Here is a 21,340-nt window from a genome sequence, read left to right on the forward strand (position 1 = left end):
TATCCCTAATGAAAAACATTTGGGCCTTCTCTGAGGCCTATATGGGGTCCTTTTCCCCAATTTCTCTTAAACCAAAGTAATAAAAAAGATTAGGAATAGCTAGATGGATGGACTTCTGGATAAAGACAATCAAAAGATTATGGAGCTAGATGAAATAGGAAACAAATTTAGAGAGGGAAAGAAAGAGAAAGTGTGGAAAAGTGAGATCCTATAGGTAAAAAGAAGGAAAAATGGCTCCCATGATCATCAATGGACCATGATGCCTTTTGGAAATGGATGGTCACTACAAAGGTCTACCTGCCTTCAAAATGCGAAAGAGGGGGTCGACTTTCAAGCTGGTCCTAATAAATTATTTGACAAGGTTAAGTGAGGCTAGAAGATGGCATACCCTTAAGCTTCAATACACACATAGAGAATGAGAGTAGTCAAGGCTTGGTCAACCACACTAAGGCAACAATTAATTTTGTTATACTATGAAGCTAGTCTCTTGAAGAAACTCCCCACATGACAAAAGCACCAAGTTTTAGAGAATTAACGGGTACTAGCCTATATGCATGACAAAAAAGCAAATGGTATTTTGGCATTGCAAGGATGCAGTGTTGCTTTAAACAAGATGAAGAAATGGTTTTAGTATAGGCATGCCTTAATTCATTAGTCAAAATTATGATTGTCTTATTTGGAGACAATGTGGCTTACGTGAGAAAAGCCTAAAGTTATGGAATGTAACCATAGCACTTATATCTAAATGATTCTAGGCTAACAAAAAAAGAAAGTTCTCATGAGAAGAAAAGTAAAATGTCCTTGGATGCAATCTTTCAACTTTGAACTTCTAAAGCTCTAGCCATCTTCAAAGCTCTTAGGAAGAAAAATCAAGTTTTTAAAAGTTGCCTTCAAACACTTGTCCAAGAGCTAAGAAGGGTTTTTGGCTATTGCTTGCCCATTCCCTTTTGATGTAAATATTCCATCAATCCTCATGGGTAATTCAAAAGATGGTCATGGTTCCTCCCCTTGCATATCCATCATACTAAGGAAATACGATTTCTTGGGCTATAGGGCTCTAACATTATATCACTCTAGTTCAACAAATACATGTATCCAAAGGTCCATAATGCAATTAAAGCCCCGAACATTCCACAATTGGTCATAAAACTTACATATGATTGAGTACTCACAACTTTTGTAGCATGATATTCTTCCATCCAACATCTATCTAAATAGACATTAAAGTTCTTAGGAATGCATGAGCGAATAGACTCATTGGCATCTACTTTTAGTATAACAAAAAAGTTATCTTGTCTTTTTTCCTCTCTTGTAGTTGTTATCTTCCACAATGTTGTGTTTTCTTGCACATTGATGTAGCAAACTTCCACTACCACTTATAGCAATGTCAAAAACTTAGAAAACATAAGTAAATACATAAACCAATAATGTGAGATAAGATTGTCTAAGTGTAAGCAAGCATATACATACCATATGACAAGTGATTGACATATACACTTTTACACACATGTAGATAAATATATGCATGCACATGTTTTACTTTTAATACTTTACACTAATATGTGGAAAACCTCAAACCGGGTAAAAATCACAACAAAGCCTAAAGATAAAAAAGGGCATTTACAAAGCTCTGTCCATTTCAAAGTCCAAGAGCAAAACGGAGCAACTTAAAGCTTACTTCTTTGAAAAGAGCGAGCAAGTATAAGCTTTCTTGTTGGAAACTTGATAAGTTTAAGTAGCTACATGGGTATAAGCATCAAATAGTCATGAAAAATAAAATAACAATTGGAATTTGGAGGGTGATATGATAAAGCAATGGACACACGTGTGTAGACATGCATATGTAGGCATGTGCATGCACATGCACATGCAGACATCTACATATGCATGTACAAGGCAATGTGAATATAATTGTTTCAAAAGTGGGCTAATAAGTTGTCATGCATTATCAATAATGTATTATATATTTCCATGTAAATAACCATTTTCTTTATTACGGCTATATATTTGTAAAGCAAGTTAAATTTGAAGTAAGTCTTTTAATTCTCTTATAGGCATACATCTCTATTATTATGCTTGAACAAAATCCAATCTCATCAAAAACCAAGGTGGAGTATAGTGAATGGAAAATTGTATCAAGGCCAATGGAAATTTTTTAAAGAGAACCCTCAAAATTGAGGCTAGTAACTTCCAATCCCACTCTTTTGTAAGAATGTCAAGCTACTAAGCTCTTTTGAGCTTGCCTACTTGTTTTGCAATGTTGTAAATATTACATCTATTCTATATATTATTTAGAGGTTTGCCTTGGGAATCCTAACTAACAAAAGGCTCCCAAGCCTATGTGGCACAATGAGGAGATAAAGAGGACTTTTTTTGAAGTGTTAGTGGGGGGCTATATTTATTTTCTATCATACCTCTCTCTCTCTCTCTCTCTCTCTCTCTCTAAACTGAACATAGGATATGATCATGGAAAGGGAAAAAGTGAATCTTTGAAAAATTGTGTGTGTGTGTCTCTCTCTCTCTCTCTCTCTCTCTCTCTCTCTCTCTAGCCATATATGCAATGAATTTCTTTTTTAATTAGGCATATGAAATGATATGATACTTTAATGGTTGAACATGTGTACATACTCTAAAAACATCCACAAATGCACATACACTATTAAAAAATAGTTGAAAATTTTAAATTGAACATAAGGGAATAGATAATAGTTTTAATGGTGGGGCTGGATATATTCATGCAATTTATACATGCTCTAAAACCACATACAAATGCATATAGACTATAAAAACACATAAATAATACATGCACACATACAAATGTATCTGTGTACACACATGCGTGCATGCATGCATATATGTATATATACATACATGCTCACATACATATAAACATATGAAGTGAGAGAAAAAGTGGGGAGAGAGAGAATATGAGAGAGAATGGACATACCTATAAAACATGTACTTACATGCATGTACACACGTACATATGTAAACACACATCCACACAAATATATACATGTACATATATATGTAATCTATATACACATGTGCATATACACAAAGCATAGAAAAAACAAGAAGGGGCCAAAATGAAAAAATGTGCGTGTGTTTATATATATGTTATTCACACACACACACACACACACACACACACACACACACACACACACACACACACACACACACACACACACACACACACACACGCACGCGCACGCGCACGCGCACGCACACGCACACGCACACGCACACGCACACGCACACGCATATGCATATGCATATGCATATGCATATACATATACACATACATATATATAGACACACACATGCATATACATACATATATGCATACATGCTTATACACACATAAATATATATGAGAGAGAAAAAATGGAGAGAGAGATAGAGAATACAAGGGAAAGAAAGAAGAGAGAAAAAGAACAAAAGTGATATAATAATATAATTGATTAGGTATTTATAATTAACTATTAATAAGTCAATTTAATATTTATAAAAGATGTATAAATGTATTTCAATTAAAGTAATATATATACCTAACTATGTATATATGTGAGAGAATGAGAGAGAAAGAAGAAGTAGTAGTACTAATAGTAGTAATTCTCAATATAGTTTATGGATTATCAAATTTATGTAATGTTATAGACTCTGTGTGTAAGGATAATATGTATGGTATGATAGGCTCAATGTGAATAGAAATCACCATTAAATGTATTTATCTTTGAGAAACTTTGAGAAATGGTCATAAGGGTTATTTAAAGATAGAGTTTAGGCTTCATCCCATTAATGTTGGCTTTTCACTCCCTATATATTAGTGAGTACCATATCCCCATATATTGCATTTTCACGCATTCAATATTATATTGGTCTAAGTTGCCAAGGCTTTCGAAGTTCATATTAAGTTTCGTATATCATCCCAACCTTCCATGGATCCTCTTGCCCCATGAAACATGCTCTTGAATCCCAATGCAAAGCATCATGAGAACACTGGCATGAAGCACCCGAGAGAATCTAAGCATGGAGTGCCTAGTATTAGCACAATTTGACTTTGCATTTTGAAAAAGTAAGTTAAGGCTAGTAGACATGGTATTTTCATTGTAGAAGTGTGCTAAGAGTATCAAAAAGTCTCCACAGATAACTTTCGAGGAGCAGATAATTTTCGAGAATGAAGAATTTTACATCGACTCTCAAAATTCTTTTGCCTACAATAATAAACATTACATTTAACTATATCATCATGTGCATCATTGGTGATATGATTACATCATCATGATCATCATGTGCATTGATGATGAATTTTTATTTCCATATTGAGCACGTGATTTTTTTAGGAATGCATATGTATCATGATGGCCTTTCTTGGATACACTTTTTACACAACATTATCCATAGTGGTCCCGTCTAGCTTTGTTTTATGCGGGCTCTTTGGTACACCAACATAAGTGTTGCTCTAATTCAAAGGCAAAACGTACTATACCAAAATGTCTCAGTGAAACCTTCTATAGCAAAGAGGATGATCTTATTGAATGGCAAAGTGGGTTTAAGACATCAATAATAATCTACATGACATGACAAAGCCTTACAAAGCCTTAGAAATCCAAACATTATACTTTTGGTAGCATTACAAAGCCTTAGAAATCCAATTCCACTGCCCACTTTATTGAAAACCATAGAAATTCAAACAAAAATACATATTAGATTCCATGTGATTGAATCAACTAATTGTCTCGTGTTTTTAAAATACATATTAGATTCCATGTGATTGAATCATCTAATTATAGCGAGTTTCTGATATGAATGCTAGATTGCATGCCACGTTTTGGTGCACTAAATTATCTCCTTAGTTGGAGGAACATATGGAACTGCTTGAGGGGTTCATCCATCCAAGTCTTGAAGGTTTCAATTGTGTGAATCTTGCCAATGTGTCAATTAATCTTAAGTCTCTTAAGCAAGGCTTAAATTTGATAGCTATCATACCTTATATTGGCTATTTTTCTTTTCAAAACAAGAAAAATATTGGTGTGTGTCAAACTACATGGCTTAATAAAAAGATTGTTATTTATCATTGATAGTATGCATAACATATCTAAATTTTTCTATAGTTTGAGGCTCAAACCACATAAATTTGATGTCAAAGGGATTAAGTGGGGAAGAACACGGGAAACCTCCTCCTTAGGAAAGTTCCCATTGACATCAATGAAGCTTGAACATGATCAAGTAAGCCCAGCTACTTTACCTCTTCACATATCAGGCTAGACAATCTAGCAAGATGATCTAAGCAGTTCTGTCAAGAGGTGTGCCAGTAAAAATGGCAATAACTGGTGCAGTTCCAGATGCTGAATATGTACGACTGGCTATTGGTGGTTAATTGAGTGCAGTACGGAGTGTAATCAGATTAAACATATAGATCGATAGGAGTCCTGCAGCCACAAACACAGGTATAGCCACAAACACAGCTGATGTATATACAGAGCATGAAAGCCATAGATCGATAGGGATCCTTCCATCAGCGGTCCTGCAGCCACAAACACAGGCAAAACACATTACCTTCTCATCAGAATCACAGATTAAGCACCCTTCTCCCCCACAACTCAGCCACGAGCACTTGCATTACAAATTGTCCTCTCAGAATCAGACATCAAGCGCACTCTCCATCACATGCATCCAAAAATCCCCCCCCCCCCCTCCCACCTAAAATGCAAGACACGGCTCAATCAAGGGACTCGGGAGGCAAGCTGTTGATGGACTGGAAAGGCATGAAAATGGTCAAGAATGAGCTGAATTTGCAGGCCCCATTGCTGAATTTGCCCGCACATTTTGCTGCCATTTTACCTGGAAGTGCAGGTGAAGGGACTCGGGAGGCAAGGGTTCGATAGATTGGGAAGTAAGCTGTCGATGGACTGGAAAGGCATAAAAATGGTCAAGAATGAGCTGAATTTGCCGGCAGCTTTTGCTGCCATTTTACCTGGAAGTGCAGGTGAAGAAGCAGTTGGAGGAGGGGAGCTTGATCGGCTGCAAGGGTGTCGAGTAGCGTTTGCATGTCCATGGCTGTGGCGAGCTTGGCATTTCGACGGCGAAGGATGGAATCGACGAAGGAAGAGAGGAGGCGGCGGGTGCGGGAGCAGAGAGAGGCGAGCATCCGCAGCAGAGAGAGAAAAATGGCTCGCTTCACGCGGCCTCTGCGACCGATGGGAATGGAGGTAGTCGAGGGTTTGGCATGGCAACAGAAGTGCTTTCGCTCTTGCAGCGTCATCATGGCAGGAGGAGGAGGGGACCGAGAAAGAGGGCGCCTGAGTGAGAGCGAGAGTGAGAGAGCTTTGGGGTTTGTTGGGGGGGGGGGGGGGGGGCGGTAGCTAAATAGGGGCGGTGGGGGGGGCGCCGGTTGCGTGAACTTACTGCAAGGTCTGAAGGGGACCTTGAGACCTCTCGAGTCTCTAGAGAGAATTGTGTGTGCGCACGCGTGTGTGCATGTACTTTGTGGATGCAAGTAACCCCTTTGGCTACCAATATTCCTTGCCCATTTTCAGAGAGAATTGTGTGTGTGTGTGTGTGTATGTGTGTGCGCGTGTGCACACATGCATGTGCACACTTTGTGGATGCAAGTATCCCCTTGGTTGGGCTACCCGTATTCCTTACCCATTTCTGTGCACCTACTAGAGATGTCACACGTTTTGGAAAACAAATGAACTATCAACAAGTGTCTATATCTTCTTAATCTTATGCTTGGGGGTGAAGGCATGCCCAATGCATGATAAGCAATCAAGAAGCTGGACATGTGTCCAAAAACAAACGAAGTTGCATATCGATGTGTGACATTTTTCTTGCTTTCCCCCTTGAAAAATACTAAAAGTCTTGTGGTGAGAAGCTCCTCATAATTGTCCTAACATTAGCACAAAGTGTCATGACAAAGTTAAACTTACCCATGGACTACTTCACCTGGTCCCACTCACATGTAAGCACCAACGTCACAAGAAGTACGCAAATCCTTGAGAGTGAACATATGGATGAAGGTGAATCTATGGTATTATCTTTCTCTTTCTCTCTTTCAATACTACAATATTATCTTTGGACTTTTCTTACATATTAATAGCTTTGAATTTTTATCAAAACACACACACACACACACAATCAATCTCTCTCTCTTTCTCTCTCTCTCTCTCTCTCTCTCTCTCTCTCTCTCATGTGGCTTTAAAAAATTCTAGTAACTCTCTCCTATAACATCACAATACTACCTTTGAACTTCTACTATATTAATAGCTTTGGATCTTTATCAACACACACACACACACACATACACACACATTCTCTCTCTCTCTCACTCTCACTCACACTCTCTCTCACAATTTTGACAAATGTCTCATGATGAAGAGCTTTATGGTTGACAAACATCAACACCACTTGTGGGTCAAGAACTACTTCCCTTATACTTTGCTAACTCAATTCATGAGAAGACTCTCATTCTCACTCTCACTCAGGCGCCCTCTTTCTCGATCCCCTCTTATTGTATATTGAGAGTTCCTAGGAAGATACTCAATTACAAAGAATATGCATCTAAAATATTTGTAAAGATAAAGGTTTAAAGTTAAACATGAGTATTATATAAGAGATGATGTATTTTATGACTTTATTGTTATAAATGAACTATGAATGAATCCCACTCCACAAGACCATGCATGTTTTTAGAGCACTCAACAAGACCATGCATACCTTAGAGCAAAAGTGCTGACTGCACAAATGAATCCCGCTCAACAATACCATGCATACACTAGAACAAAAGTGTTAGATTACACTAATGAGAAGACTCTTTGACACTCTAAAATTTTTGTTCTTCATTAAGAATTAGTCAAAGTTGGCAAATAAAGCATAAACAAAGTCCTTTGTTGAAGTAATAGGGACATATAATAGAAATACATTATATTTTGTGCAAGGCCTTGGTATGGCACGTTATTACCATTCTATTATGTAAGGCAAAAAAGAAAAGGGAAGATACATGAAGAAAAGGTGTCAAAAGGAGAAAGAGAAGCTAAACACATAAATTAAAGGAGGCACGAGCATCAACCGTGAAGCATGAAGCATACTTTTTGCTAGTCTATTTAGGCTATTATCTTCCATTATTTTTAAATCCCAAACTACAATAGATATTCATTGTAAATTTGAGTGTCATGCGCTCTCTCTCTCTCATGCAAACTTTAAAATCACATTAAAAGAGGCATGAGCATCAAGTGTGAAGCATGACACAATTTTTGCTAGTTTATTTAGGCTATTATCTTCCATTATTTTTAAATCCCACAACTCCAATCGATATTCATTGTAAATTAGAGTGTCGGGCTCTCTCTCTCATGCAAACTTTAAAATCACATGGGTGAATCTTGCAAAGGCCAAGGGGGGAGTTAACCATTGTACTAATATGGAATATGCCAAAGTTTAAGTGGAACTATGGGAATCCTAAGCAAACCCTAATCCACTCTTATATTTAAAGTTACAAGTTATGTAATGGATATTGAGTTCTAGTATAGAAATACCGAGAAGACATCAATGTATCAGTAGAAAAATAATAGTTTTCAGAGATATCTAAGGCCATCTCTTTAAGTTATATCCCTATATAGTATTAAGTCTAGTGAGTAGTCCACCACAACATTTCATAGTCACTTTACAAAATACTCCTAGCATGCAAAGGACGTTTAATGTAAAATGCAAGCACACTATTGCTTATATGTAAATGATCTAAACCTATGGGTAAATATTAAACATCTAGTATGCCTATGTGCATTAAAATATCTCACAAGGTAAATAGAATAATCATGTGTATGTATTGTAAAATCTCATGGTCAAGCCATGAAAAGGGTGCCTACCTAAAAATAAACCCTATGTATATAATATGTAAAACTTAATAGAGAGCTCATTCTTATGTGTGTAAACTTTAGAGCTCTTGCTTTTTTCATTCTTCTCTTCTTGCTTCCATCCTCAAGAACTTCACTCTTTGCAAAGGAGATACATCACCTGCGAGCGAAGAATCCTTAAAAACCCCCTATCTATGGCTCGTATAAGAATTATATGACCCCTCCTTTTTACTCTTATACTATGTATTAAAAAAATTTGTTGTGTGCCCTCCTTTTTGGATATAAGATTTTGTATTCTATTCAGTTTCTCATATTGACTAAGCTTAAAAGACTACAACATTTCTAACACATGAATTGCACGTTGCAATGTTAATGAGACATGATCTTATGCTTTCTTTGGTATGAATCATTGAGACCAAGGGTAGATTGATGGTGATACATGTGAGAGGCTAGAAATAAGAATGTGGGAAAATACTAGCTACACTGACTGGTATCTAAGGTGTAAGAGACTTTTATTTTTCATCATTCAATTAATACTAAGTCTTTTCATATTACATATTCTTTCTCTTAGCTTCCATGGCTTCTCTCACCTCTTACCCATCTTTCTCTCTCCTTTGACTCTTCCTTTCTCTCTTTTGCACTCTTTCATCTCCTTATTTTCTCTCTCCTAGCTCACTCCTTTATAAGTGGTATCATAGCTAAGTCTTTGATCCATCTTTGTTTCTTTTTTAGGTCTATTTTCTCCATTTTCCATTTAGAAAATCCATGGACCTTCAGGTACAATAAGTACACACATGGTAGGAAGCATCTAAGTGACCAGTGGTCTCAGAAGTAAAGAAAACAGTAGACTTGGAATCGTTAATGGATCCCTAGACCAAAGTTGGAAGTAAGTCACCAAAGATAGTAGCAGTTTTTCAATTTTAAGCCATTTTGGAGGTACTGGTCATTAGAGTTTAGAGGAGGCAAAAGTCTTCACTACTTTTTGAAAGAGAGTTTTCCCCTTCTTCTTCAAGCTTTGCCTCAGCCCCCATGGATGCTTGGAGCCTTTGTCTATTTGCAATGACCATTTCTCTCTTCCCAAACCTTGTAGCTTGAAAGCTCATTGTTTAAGAATGAGAATGAGCATCATCTAGGCTACATTTGCAACTCATGGATAGTATAGGCCTTCAAGACATATTTACACAAATTATGCCAACATCACAGACAAGGTTTGATTCAATTCGACAGCACCATACCACATTTAATTGCTTCTGTGGGAGCTATTATATACTTCAAGGAAGCCCTACAAGCTTTACTACTTCTCTTCCAGCTCCATTTTCAAGTTTGAAATCTTACCTCTTCAAGAACCATTCCAGTCCCAGGACAACAATAAATGTCTTTATCTTTTTCACGATTTGGAGCATTATGAAGCATCTAATATTGCTCAATGTTAGTCCGCATCATGGCTATAAGCTCAGTAATCCATTTCTTCTCTTGAAGGCAAGCATTCCTCTTCTTTTGAAGCTTGACACACCCTTTTCCACATGTTAAGAATCCTATCTACAGTAGGGATACATTAAGATTTTGCAAGCATGGGTTGCATTGGAGGCCTCTTGAACACTCTAAGCTTGGATTTAGGGAATTCATCAACAATCTTGAAAATTTCATATCTCTGAGGGCTTAAGGCATCTGTGAAAGGTGAGAAGGATCAAACAAGAGAGCACGGAGGTGAGAGCTATAGCGGATGGAGCAAGAGCAAGAAAGAGAGAGACTCCAAAGGTAGGAACTCCAATAGTCACAATGTGTGACCAGCCTTCCCTTTATTCAAATGTCACTGAAAGAATAAAGAATGAAGTGACAGTGATGGGCGCCCGCTGCCTCTAGTGTGTAAGCGCGGGTAATTCCAGTGTAGTAATACATGGGTGGCTAGGCAGAGACGCCTTTACCCCCAATAACCTCCCACTTAAAGGAGAATCTACCTCAGTGATGAGAAGTGAGAAAAAGAAAAGAAAAAAGATAGTACAACATGTACATAGATACAAGAGGATGAGGAAAGACATCATCCATCAACTTCCTAAGGAAGGCAAAGCGCTCCGTAGAGAGGCTTTTTGTGAGTAAGTCTGCAGGATTCTGGTCAATTGAGATCTTGAGAAGATCAATGACCCCACGAATGAAGTGATACCTCAACTCAATGTGTTTTGTCTTCGCAATGGAAGACCGAATTCTTGGCTAATTGGATAGCACTCATAGAATCCGATTGCAGTGTAGGGATAGCATCTGCAATACCAAGGTAAACAACCAAACAACCCAACCAAATGGCCTCCTTGTAAGCTTTAGTGGGGGGTTGCAACATACTCGGCCTTTGTAGTAGAAAGGGCCATGCATTTTTGCACCCCAGATATCCATGAAATAGCACCTCTAGCAAAAGTAAACACATATCCAGACGTGGACTTCCTACTATCTGCATGTCCTATATAGTAAGAGTTAGTGTATCCCACGACTCCTGTATCCTGGCTGCCATAACATATGCACATATCAGCAGTGCCCTTCAGGTACCTCATGATACCCTTCATGATGGGACCTCAAATGGACCGGCACTGGCTATGGCACTAGCCGGACCTCATGCTCATAACAGACAAACACACCCTCACGGCCTCGCGGGCCAGGAGTGTCTATCTTCTGCTAAAGGACGAACTGTCCTAAAGCCTAATCTATGCGTTTATAGTTTTATAGTTTTGTAGTCCAACGTTTCCCTTTCTATAAACTCCACAGGGGGGGGAACCCTTACACATTGGCCATAAATGCCACGATAATCACATACATGGGAGGCAACCTCTCGGTGGAAACACCACGGCCCCACTGCAGCTCTCCTACATCGCAGGGATTAGCCCCTTGATGCGCTACTCAACGTATAGAAAAAATGGACAAACTCCACACTTTCATTTCGAAAGTACTCCAGGAGATACCATGTGTCCTTTCCAAATAATCTCCCAAGAAACGAACATCTATCCTACGGCTTAGGATGCCTTTCCACACTCAAGCATGGGTCATTGTCATTGAAAACAGGTGCTATGCATCCAGGCCTTTTTATTCCGATACCATGATCAACATGCACATGCAAAGTGAATGATTCTAAAGTGCTCAAACATCATTTAAAATCAGAAACATGTGGTGCACAACCAGGCTTTCCAATGCATTTACTAACCTGTTGCGGCGATGTAAGGATAGCACCGAGACAACACTCGTGCTACTATCCTCTTAATTAAAATACCACGAAACTCTATGTCATGATATGCATTAGAAAATCAGCAATAATCAACATGCAAATCACACCATTCAAACATCCCAATCCCCTACGTTTAGGTATTGCTTTCATTGCATAGGTTCATTTTGTCATGTTTTGATGTATAAAAAGTGGTAAATCACAAACTTTAACAAGGAGATAGAGCAAACTGAGACTAAACCTCATGCTTTGCTACTACCATACATCCACAAACAATCATTATATTTTTCCTTATTTTTGTGAGACGTATTTTTATTTTTTCCCTTATTTTTTCCATTTTCTGATTTATTTGTCAATAAAATATGCTATTTTTTGGTTTTTCTTGTTCCAATCACTTCAGCATACTAACATTCAATTTATCTTCCATTTTTCCCCCATGGGAACATATTTCACCCACCCGAAACGGAAAAACTACCATATTACCGCTTAAAAATCGCATTTCGGGTTTACGAGAATTAAATAGAGCATATAAATCATTGCAAAATCAAATTTTAAACAACAATTACTCATAATGCAACCAGCACACAAACAAATTTTCATCAAATAAGAACATAATTATTATCATAAACTATCAAAAATCCTTCATTTTCTTCATTAAAATGGTCATACCGTATTTTTACATAACCCGAGACGCCTTGAATGACTGCATAACCAGCAAACGGAGCCTCCATTGCTCTCAATCCAATGCTGCACTTCAATTTTCAGCATCTCCATCAATCTTCATCACCATTTTTTTCATTCTCCCTCCCGATTCCTCCTTCAAGATGATACACATGAACAACCCATAGAGGGGAGAGAGAGGGAGGAGAGAGAAAGACTAGATTTTGATCTCTTCATCCAGACAGCCATATCTCGCGCGAAGACTGGCGATAGCGTTAGCCAAGAGGGAGAAGATGTCGGGTAATCTCTGATTCATAGGTTGTTTGCAACCTCTAATCATGAGAGGGGGGGGGGGGGGATGATGGCGCATTTTTCAGCCGTTGTTTGCTCCACGCCATTCTCACGATTCCTTCACGCCATATGTTTGATAAAATGAGGGAGGGGGCCCAAGGTTCCAAAGGGCAGTCCCCCTTTGGTCCAAGGTTTGGTCCACCTTTTTAAATCTTGCCAATTTTTGGCCTCTTCCTCGTCCGGGCTCTGTTTCTGCCTCTGAAAAATCTTGCGCGTCCGTCTCGACATCCCGCACTGATTGGCAGCTCCTGTCATCCTGCACGGTAGTCGAAAAAATTATCAAAAATCCACAAGTGTCGCTCGGGCGTCTTTTAAAAGCTGTCTTTCACTTGGTGCTTAAAATCGTCCTAACTGTAGCCGTCGCCTTCGATGTCGAATATTTTTCCCCTAAATTCTAGATTTTTTGGCAAATTTTAGGCACATCCCGGGCTCAAAACTCCGCTCTCATTGGCGACCATGGGATAGGACGACACAGCCCGTCGAATCCCACAACAGATTTGCACAAAACAACCAAAGGAAACATCAAGCTGATACAAAATAGATACATATTAAAACACAGCACAGTGCTCACCCTACCCCCTGACAAAACCAAGGCATGAAATCCACAAGGAGTAGGCCTAGCATAATCTGATAGAAGGTCCAAAGCTAGTCACTAACCGACTGCTCCAACACGGCCAAACTAAAAAGAACTATAAAAAAGGTCACCCTAAGTGGTGGTCTGAACTACCTACCTAACTAAGGACAACACAACCATGAGCTCCTACTAGGCGAGGACTCCTATAGCCTGATCAAGAAGTATTTTCTTTTAGCACATTTCTTCTTTTAGGTTTTTTATTCCCCCATACTCGGGCATGTAAAAAGGAGGGAGCTGAGCGTAGTGACCCAAGGAAAACAGGGCATCGGCCTCAGGTCCTGTCTCGGTACCCAAGAACCTACCAAGCCCTCGCAAGGAGACACTTAATCCTTTTCTAACGCTCACTTTTATTTTCACTCCAACCTGCCTTACTTTCTTCTTTTCCAACAAGATGCCACCCCTAAGAAGACAAGGCATCGGCCCCGAGTCTGACTCGTCCCCAGGAACCTACCAGGCCTCTGCAAGGCGATGAGCAACTGCTTATAACTTTTCCTTTCGTTTCTTTTCTATTTTCATAGGGGTTAGAACCCCTTTTTACACACATTTGTATATATTTATTGTCTTTTAGATATTCAGGGTTTTTTTCCTCTCTATCATTATCATTTTCCTCTGGCAGGCTTCTCTAACTGCCTCACAACTAACAAGAACTCCTAGAATGGTTGCCTAGTAGGCTAGTAGAATAGGGTCACTAGAACTGCCTTCTAAAACAGGTCTTTTGATGCCTGGCAATGTCTTTACAAGAGGCAACAACTACTCAGCCCTCCCTCAGACATACCTAACCTAAATCTGGGACTTCATGCCTTGGATGCCGGTCCCCAATAAGAAAAGAAAATCCCCTACAAGTACACAGACACATATAGCATAAAAACACGTTACTCGTACAGGAGAGATATCACCTGGATAGGGCCACAAGAAGTCTCCACCGTCATAGGCTCCTTCCAAGCTCTTCTTTGAACCTGTCTAGCACAGGACTAAAACAAGAAACCATTAACCGCACCTGTACTAAACAGGAGACTAGCCCTCTTGGCCTAATGAAATAAAGCATTTCACTACAAAAACTGATCGGTCCTCTTGGCCTAAGGAAATAAATAATTAAAACCTCACAAAACTAGCCCTCTTGGCCTAACGAAATCAAACAGAATAGCACCAACACATCCCTCCCCGAAATAGTGCATATATACAATAATATGCTCCTTTCCAAGGAGAAAAAATAGGGCTCACAACCCTAAAGTAAATGCATAAGATTATGACCCATCCCTCCTGCATATATAGCAAGAGGTGTACGCATAACATGTTGTCTAATCAGCCTATGGGTCCAGGATAACAATGGTAGATGGGTCTCGGCTACTCTTTGCATCACCCATATCAACCATCGCCTGCCATATATTGCATGCTCTGATAACATTCCCCACAAGCAACCGCGTCCTGTCTCATTATTGATAGCAATATCTAAACTAGGACCACAGTTGAAGAAAAGGTCTTCTTCATAAGCAAGGTTTGCTCGGGAATCCGCAATCTGATTCCAGTAACGTGGAATCAGCTGAAGAGACACTCTCTCAAACTCCTCAAGTAGGGTCATAGCAGTTTGATGATACATACAAAAGGATGGGATTCCGCACTGTGTATGTCCCATCTAGCTGATTCAAGTTCAATTGGAAATCCCCTTTTACTAACAACCACCGAATACCACCTTGCTTGGCAATATGTAGTCCCATAATCAAGGCTTTATACTCCGCCATATTGTTAGTGAATCCTACCCCGAGATAAGCAGCTAACTTCATCGTAAATCTACGTTGGGGATCTCGGATTACTACTCCAACACTTCCTTTTTTATTAGGGCCCCTGGACGCCCCGTCAAAATATAACGTGTACGTCTACAATGGGTTTACACAACCCGCCATCACAAACTCCTCTATTCATAATTATGATAGTCAAAATTTAACATGTTTAGAGGATGAACTGACGGCTCCATCCCACCTTCTTCATTAAACTCAACAAGGATACTTGTCAACACTCGTAAGCAGTCATGGCAGAAGACTTTGATCTCCCACACAAAGGTTCCGTCTTCTTGCTCAATCACTTTGTATCCTTTGCTCCACCAGATAAGTTTCCCCTGATGGTATCTTTGCTCCAAATATGGGTGCTCCAAATAAGGAATTAACCGCCACATCGACTAGCTTTAAGCTCCTTTGCAGGTCTCAAATCAGCCCCAGCATGGACCTGCAAGGCATTTTTCCGTGTTAGCATAATTAGAAATAATAAGGTTTAATCTTATTAAGATTAACCTTATTTTTAAATTCTACTCCCTGCAAATCAACTAGTAGAGCCGTAGACCTATTTTTCCCTATCCTGACAATCTTGTAGGGGCCATCCCATCTAAGTTCCAGCTTCCCTAGAAACAGCTCCCTACGCGCATCGTAGTACAGAACTAATTGCCCTTTTTTAAAGGTATACTTCTTTGCTTTAAGGTCGTGCAACTGCTTCATCCAACGTTTAGCTACCTCCTGGTGTAATAAGCTCTGCAATTTCAGTTCATCCAGGTGGGCTATGGTTATGAAACGCTCAACGAGTGCATCCTCATCTCCCAAAGAGTGGTTAATTGCAAACCGTATGGTTGGCAACTCGGTTTCGAGGGGTAGCACACACTCTTCCCCATAAACTAATTTAAATGGAGTATGGCCGGTAGCTCGCTTGAACGTTGTATTATATGCCCATACTGCCACATACAACTTCCTGTCCCAGTCTCGTTTCTTCTTAGAGACTATTTTAGACAATATACCCACAAGCTGCTTATTAGTACTTTCGACTTGCCCGTTGGTTTGCGGATTATAGGGGATCGTTTTATTTTGCTTGATTTGCCAACAGGCTTTTGATCACTTTATTCAAAAAGTGAGTTCCACGGTTTGACACTAGTTCCTTCGGTGGACCGAAACGACAGATAATCTGCTCTAAAAGGAAACTTGCAGTCTCTTTTGCATTGTCCTGCCTCGTCGCCCGTGCTTCTGACCATTTTGTAAAATAATCAGTTGCTACTATAATGTACCTCTTCTGAGTAGTAGACGATGGGGTGATAGGACCCACAAAATCAATGCCCCACTTCTCAAATGGAAGGATAGCCATAATAAGCGTAAGTGGGCGTTTCCTATTCTCTCTGCTGTCATGTCTTTGATAGGTATCACATCTCTTAACGTACTCAAAGGAATCTTGGAAGATGGATGGCCACCAATATCCAGCTCTTAAAGCTTTCTGCGCCGTCAACCGTCCAGCGAAGTGCCCTCCACATGCATAGTCATGGCACTCTTCCAAGATGAAAGGAACCTTGTTAGGCATCACACATCGGCGATAGATATCATCAACACCCTATCGATATAGTGTCCCTGCGATCAAGGAAAAATTCAAAGCCTGTTGTCTAATTTTCCTCTTTTCTGATTTTGATAAACCAGCTCCAGTCTCTCCCGTTGATAGATAATGTGTGATAGCAGCATACCAAGATGGGATAGAAGCTGTATCAATTTTAAACATTTCATCAATATCACTTCCTTCAGCCAAAGTCTCTTTCGGCTCCCCGAAATCCACAAGGCATTCCACAATCCCCTGCAACCTCAGTGGCTTACTCTTAATCTCATAATCGAGCTCTTGCAAAGTGATTAACCACTTTGCCAAACGATCAGGCGGTTGTAGCTTGTTCATAAGCAATCTATGCCCTTCCGCCTTCGTATAGAAAACTACCTTCTCATAGAGGATGTAGTGCCTGAATTTTTTAGTCGCAAAGACCATCGCAAGGCACAACTTCTCCATATAGGTGTAGTTAATTTCTGATATGCCCAATTTTTGACTAGCAGAAGCTATCAGATGATACCACTTTTCCTCCCAGATTTGGGCTAAATAGCAGCTAATACTATGCATGGTGGCTGCTGAAAATATGTAAAATACCTCACCTCTTTTAGGTGCTTTTAAAACTGGTGCTTTTACTAGCTCATGTTTCACATCCTCGAAAGCTACCTTACAAGGGTCGCTCCATACAAATAAACAGCTGAAGGATAATAAGTTCGTTAATGGCAATGTCCTTTCTGCTAAGGCATTTATAAACCTCCGATAGTACCCTATCGATGACAAAAAGCTATGTACCTCTTTCGGAGTGCGTGGTGGACTCATAGCGACTATAACCTTGATCTTTTGAGGGTCAGTTACGATCCCTACTGAACTGACCGCATGGCCTAGCAATGGCCCATAAGGCACTCCAAAGACACACTTATGTGGGTTAAGAGCGATACAAAATTGTCTGCAGTGCTCAAAGCACTTTCTTAAGATAATCAACATCCTTTCTCTTACAGTGGCTGCCCCCAGGTCATTGATAAATACTTTCAACTCATCTGGGGAGATGTCACCAAAGGTCTTGTCTACTGTTCATTGCCATGATCCACGTGCATTGCACAAACCAAAGGCCATCACATGGTACGTAAAAGTACCAAAGACAGTAATGAAAGTTGTTTTCAACTTGTCCTCTTCTGCAATTGCCATTTGGTTGTATCCCGCAAAGCAATCCATAAACGAAGATATTTCCCTACCCGTTAATTGATCCAAAATTTGGTCAATAAATGGCAATGGGTAGTAATCCTTAATCGTCTACTTATTTAGCCCTCTAAAATCTACACATAGTCGGATCTGGTTGTTTTTATTCTTCCTGATGACAACCGATGAACACCATTCTATGTACTGTACATGGAAGATTAAATCAGCTTTCCGTAACTTATGTAACTCCTCAAACAGCCCATCCCTCAATTCAAAAGGCATACGCCTTACTTTCTGACACACAGGATGACTGCCTTCTTTTACAGGAATAGTATGAACAGCCAGGATGGGAGGAATGCCTCTCAGCTCGTCATAACTCCAAGAAAAAATGTCGTGGAATTCTTGAATCAAGGACACATAGTCCTCCCTTTCTGTTGAACTAAGCATGGAACCTAATTTAATTGACCGCGAATCATTCGGTATACCAAGGTCCCAACTCAATCACATTCGCGTCTCTTATCCTATCTTGCAGCTCTATCGGCTCATTTAGGGTTATCTGATAAATATCCTCTGTAGTGGACCCCTGTTTAGATTCATCGCTGGATGATGTCTCACTACCAGATGGATCATCTGTTGTTTCTAATTCAGTGAAGGATAAAGGAGCTCTCTCACTCTAAGGAGACTCAGGGTAAGCATCGGCTATTACTCGATTAGCACCTATACTTAGAACCACTTGACCGGTAGGTATATCGACTTGACAATCTGTTCGTAAAATCCAAGGTCTGCCTAGCAAGACTCCATAGCTAGGACGTCCTGCAAATCTTATCACCCTAAAGTCCAAGAAGCATTCTACACTTGCAGCTGTAACATGGACTTTAGTAACACAACCTTCTGGTTGCCTTAAACTATTGTCAACCATTCTAAGAAGGGTGGAGCTATCTTTTTGGATGCCTAGACTCAACCTCTCCATCAACTCTGAACTCATGATATTGACGGAGGACCCAGTGTCTACGATAGCATGCTCCACTAATATTCCATCCACGTATGCTGGAACCCTAGGGCAATTCTTTTCAGCATGATCAAACCAATCTTCCCCTACTTGTGCTATGCCCAAAGGTTCTACAATATACCCAATACGTAGGATCTTCTTGAATTCCTTGCGTACTCCTGGAGATAATTTAATCAACTATAAGAGGTTTACATTTGGTTTAACTTCGCAAAGAGAACTTGCTAAATCAAAATCATGATAGGTAGCCAAAGCTCTCTTTTCTCGCCAAACCGATCTCTCTTTTGGTCTCGGAACTGGCTTTGGTACTTCTCTTTTAGCTCTTGCCTTCTTTCCTGGCACTTCCTCATCCTTCTTAGGATCGACTTTTTTGTCAACCGGCCTTAGAGGTCCACTTTCCACGCCAGGATTCAGGACTTGCGTCCCCTTATCCCCTTGCTTAGGGTTTCCCTCGACTGGTTTTGCATTATCTTTATCAACCTCTTTAGCCTTTTGGCCTCTTGTCACGGCTCTTAGGTTAGAGGTTTCAGCGCCATTGACGCATACAGCCTCGATAAGGCTGACTCCATTGCCTTGTGGCAACTCCTCTATAGTGGTCTTTCCCCTTTGCAATATTTGTCTTGGTCCATCATTTTGTTGGAGGTTATTAGCTTGCACTCTATGATTAACTGGACCTGGCTGTTTACTCCCTTGTTGGAGGGAACTAATCTTACTCCAACAAGTAGCGGCTAAGTGGCCCGATTTCCCAAAAATATCACATTTAACATTTGGACGGTTTCTAGGGAAATGTTGTCCGCCACACCACTTACAGCTGAATCTTGAGGGATCACCCTCTTTAGGGCGTCGACTCCCTATCAGATTCTGCTGCTTCTTCAGGAAATTAACGTCAACAGCTATTTGCCGATATTGTTCGGAAATCATGTCGGTGTAGTGCTTCATCATATCCTTAACTTCGCCAAGGACATTAGAGGCACTCGACTCATAGCCTTGATCGTCTATCTGTCGTTCCATTGGCCTAACAATTTGATTGGGCATTGGTTGTTGACTCACAGGAACAACGTTAGGGTTCGAAACTTGGCCTCCAACATTTGGTGGAGCCAACTGACTAGCCATAGGCATAGTCACACTGGGAGGAGCTGGCAGCAAAGGTACATTTTGAACCATGCTTCCTCTCCCATTAGGGTTATTCATAGACATCCCTTGACTTCCATTCATCAATGGTAGATTGCCTCCAGGTACTAGACCCGCATTAAGATTTATTCGAGAGGAGTAGGCTATTTGTAATCATGACTCTACTCCTTCTGCCTGCGGCGTGATGGCGGTGTTTATATCAGCCAAAGCCACACTGCTCAATTGTATCTGAATATTGAAATCCAATCCAAGCACGAAGTATTGCAATTGGGCAGCCGGTAGAATAGGAATGTAAGTTTGTAACTTACGAAACACTTCCTTAAGCTTCTTGGCATAGGCTTTCACATTCTCATGGGGATCTTGGCGTGTTACATTCAACACACGCAACCAGTATTGGCCACCTCTTTCAGGGGCATATTCTCCTCGGAAAGCTGCATAAAATTGGTCGATTGTGGTTATGGTTCCAGTCTCAATGCTATGATACCATATTGCAGCCCTTCCTTTTAATGTCATGTTAAAGAACATCATAAGATGTCCCTCATCTAAAATGGGCAAAGGAACTCCTAAAGCTGGCAGATTCGGCGTCCCTGTAGGAATTCAATGGGTTGTGCCATGACGATAATCGGATTGACAATAGGAGTTTGAACTGATGCAATCACACCCCCACTTGAAGTGGGTTGACTTGGTGGAAGAGATGAAGAACTTGCGCTTCCTCCTGCACCTAAAGGACTATGTGCAGCAATTGGGTTACTAAGACTACTGCCTTTTATGTGTATCGAGCTACTCCTTTGAGGAGAATAGCGACTTACAATCTCCAACTGCCATATAGCCCTCTCAACACGTTTTGCTTTCTGTATTTTGGCTTGACGGTCCTTGTCAGAGGACATAAACCAAAATTTTGGTCCCTAAAAACCCTAGATTCGAGAACCACCACTTGTTGGCAGCTCCCGACAGACGCACCACTGATGGGACCTCAAATGGGCCGG

At 40.2% G+C, this 21,340-nt stretch overlaps 1 long non-coding RNA gene across 1 annotated transcript; it reads right to left on the bottom strand.

Annotated features, from left to right (window-relative positions):
• Window positions 1-4,947: 4,947 nt before the first annotated feature.
• LOC148031355 (uncharacterized) lies at window positions 4,948-6,329 on the bottom strand. The gene is made up of 2 exons (XR_015691992.1): window positions 5,984-6,329; window positions 4,948-5,533 (listed from the first exon to the last, which is right to left on the bottom strand). It is a non-coding gene; the product is annotated as an uncharacterized LOC148031355 (long non-coding RNA).
• Between the last annotated feature and the right edge of the window lie 15,011 nt (window positions 6,330-21,340).

Source organism: Lygodium microphyllum, chromosome 9 (assembly GCF_053477565.2).
Source record: "Lygodium microphyllum isolate KBCC chromosome 9, Lygodium_microphyllum_v1.1.10, whole genome shotgun sequence".
NCBI lineage: Eukaryota > Viridiplantae > Streptophyta > Polypodiopsida > Schizaeales > Lygodiaceae > Lygodium > Lygodium microphyllum.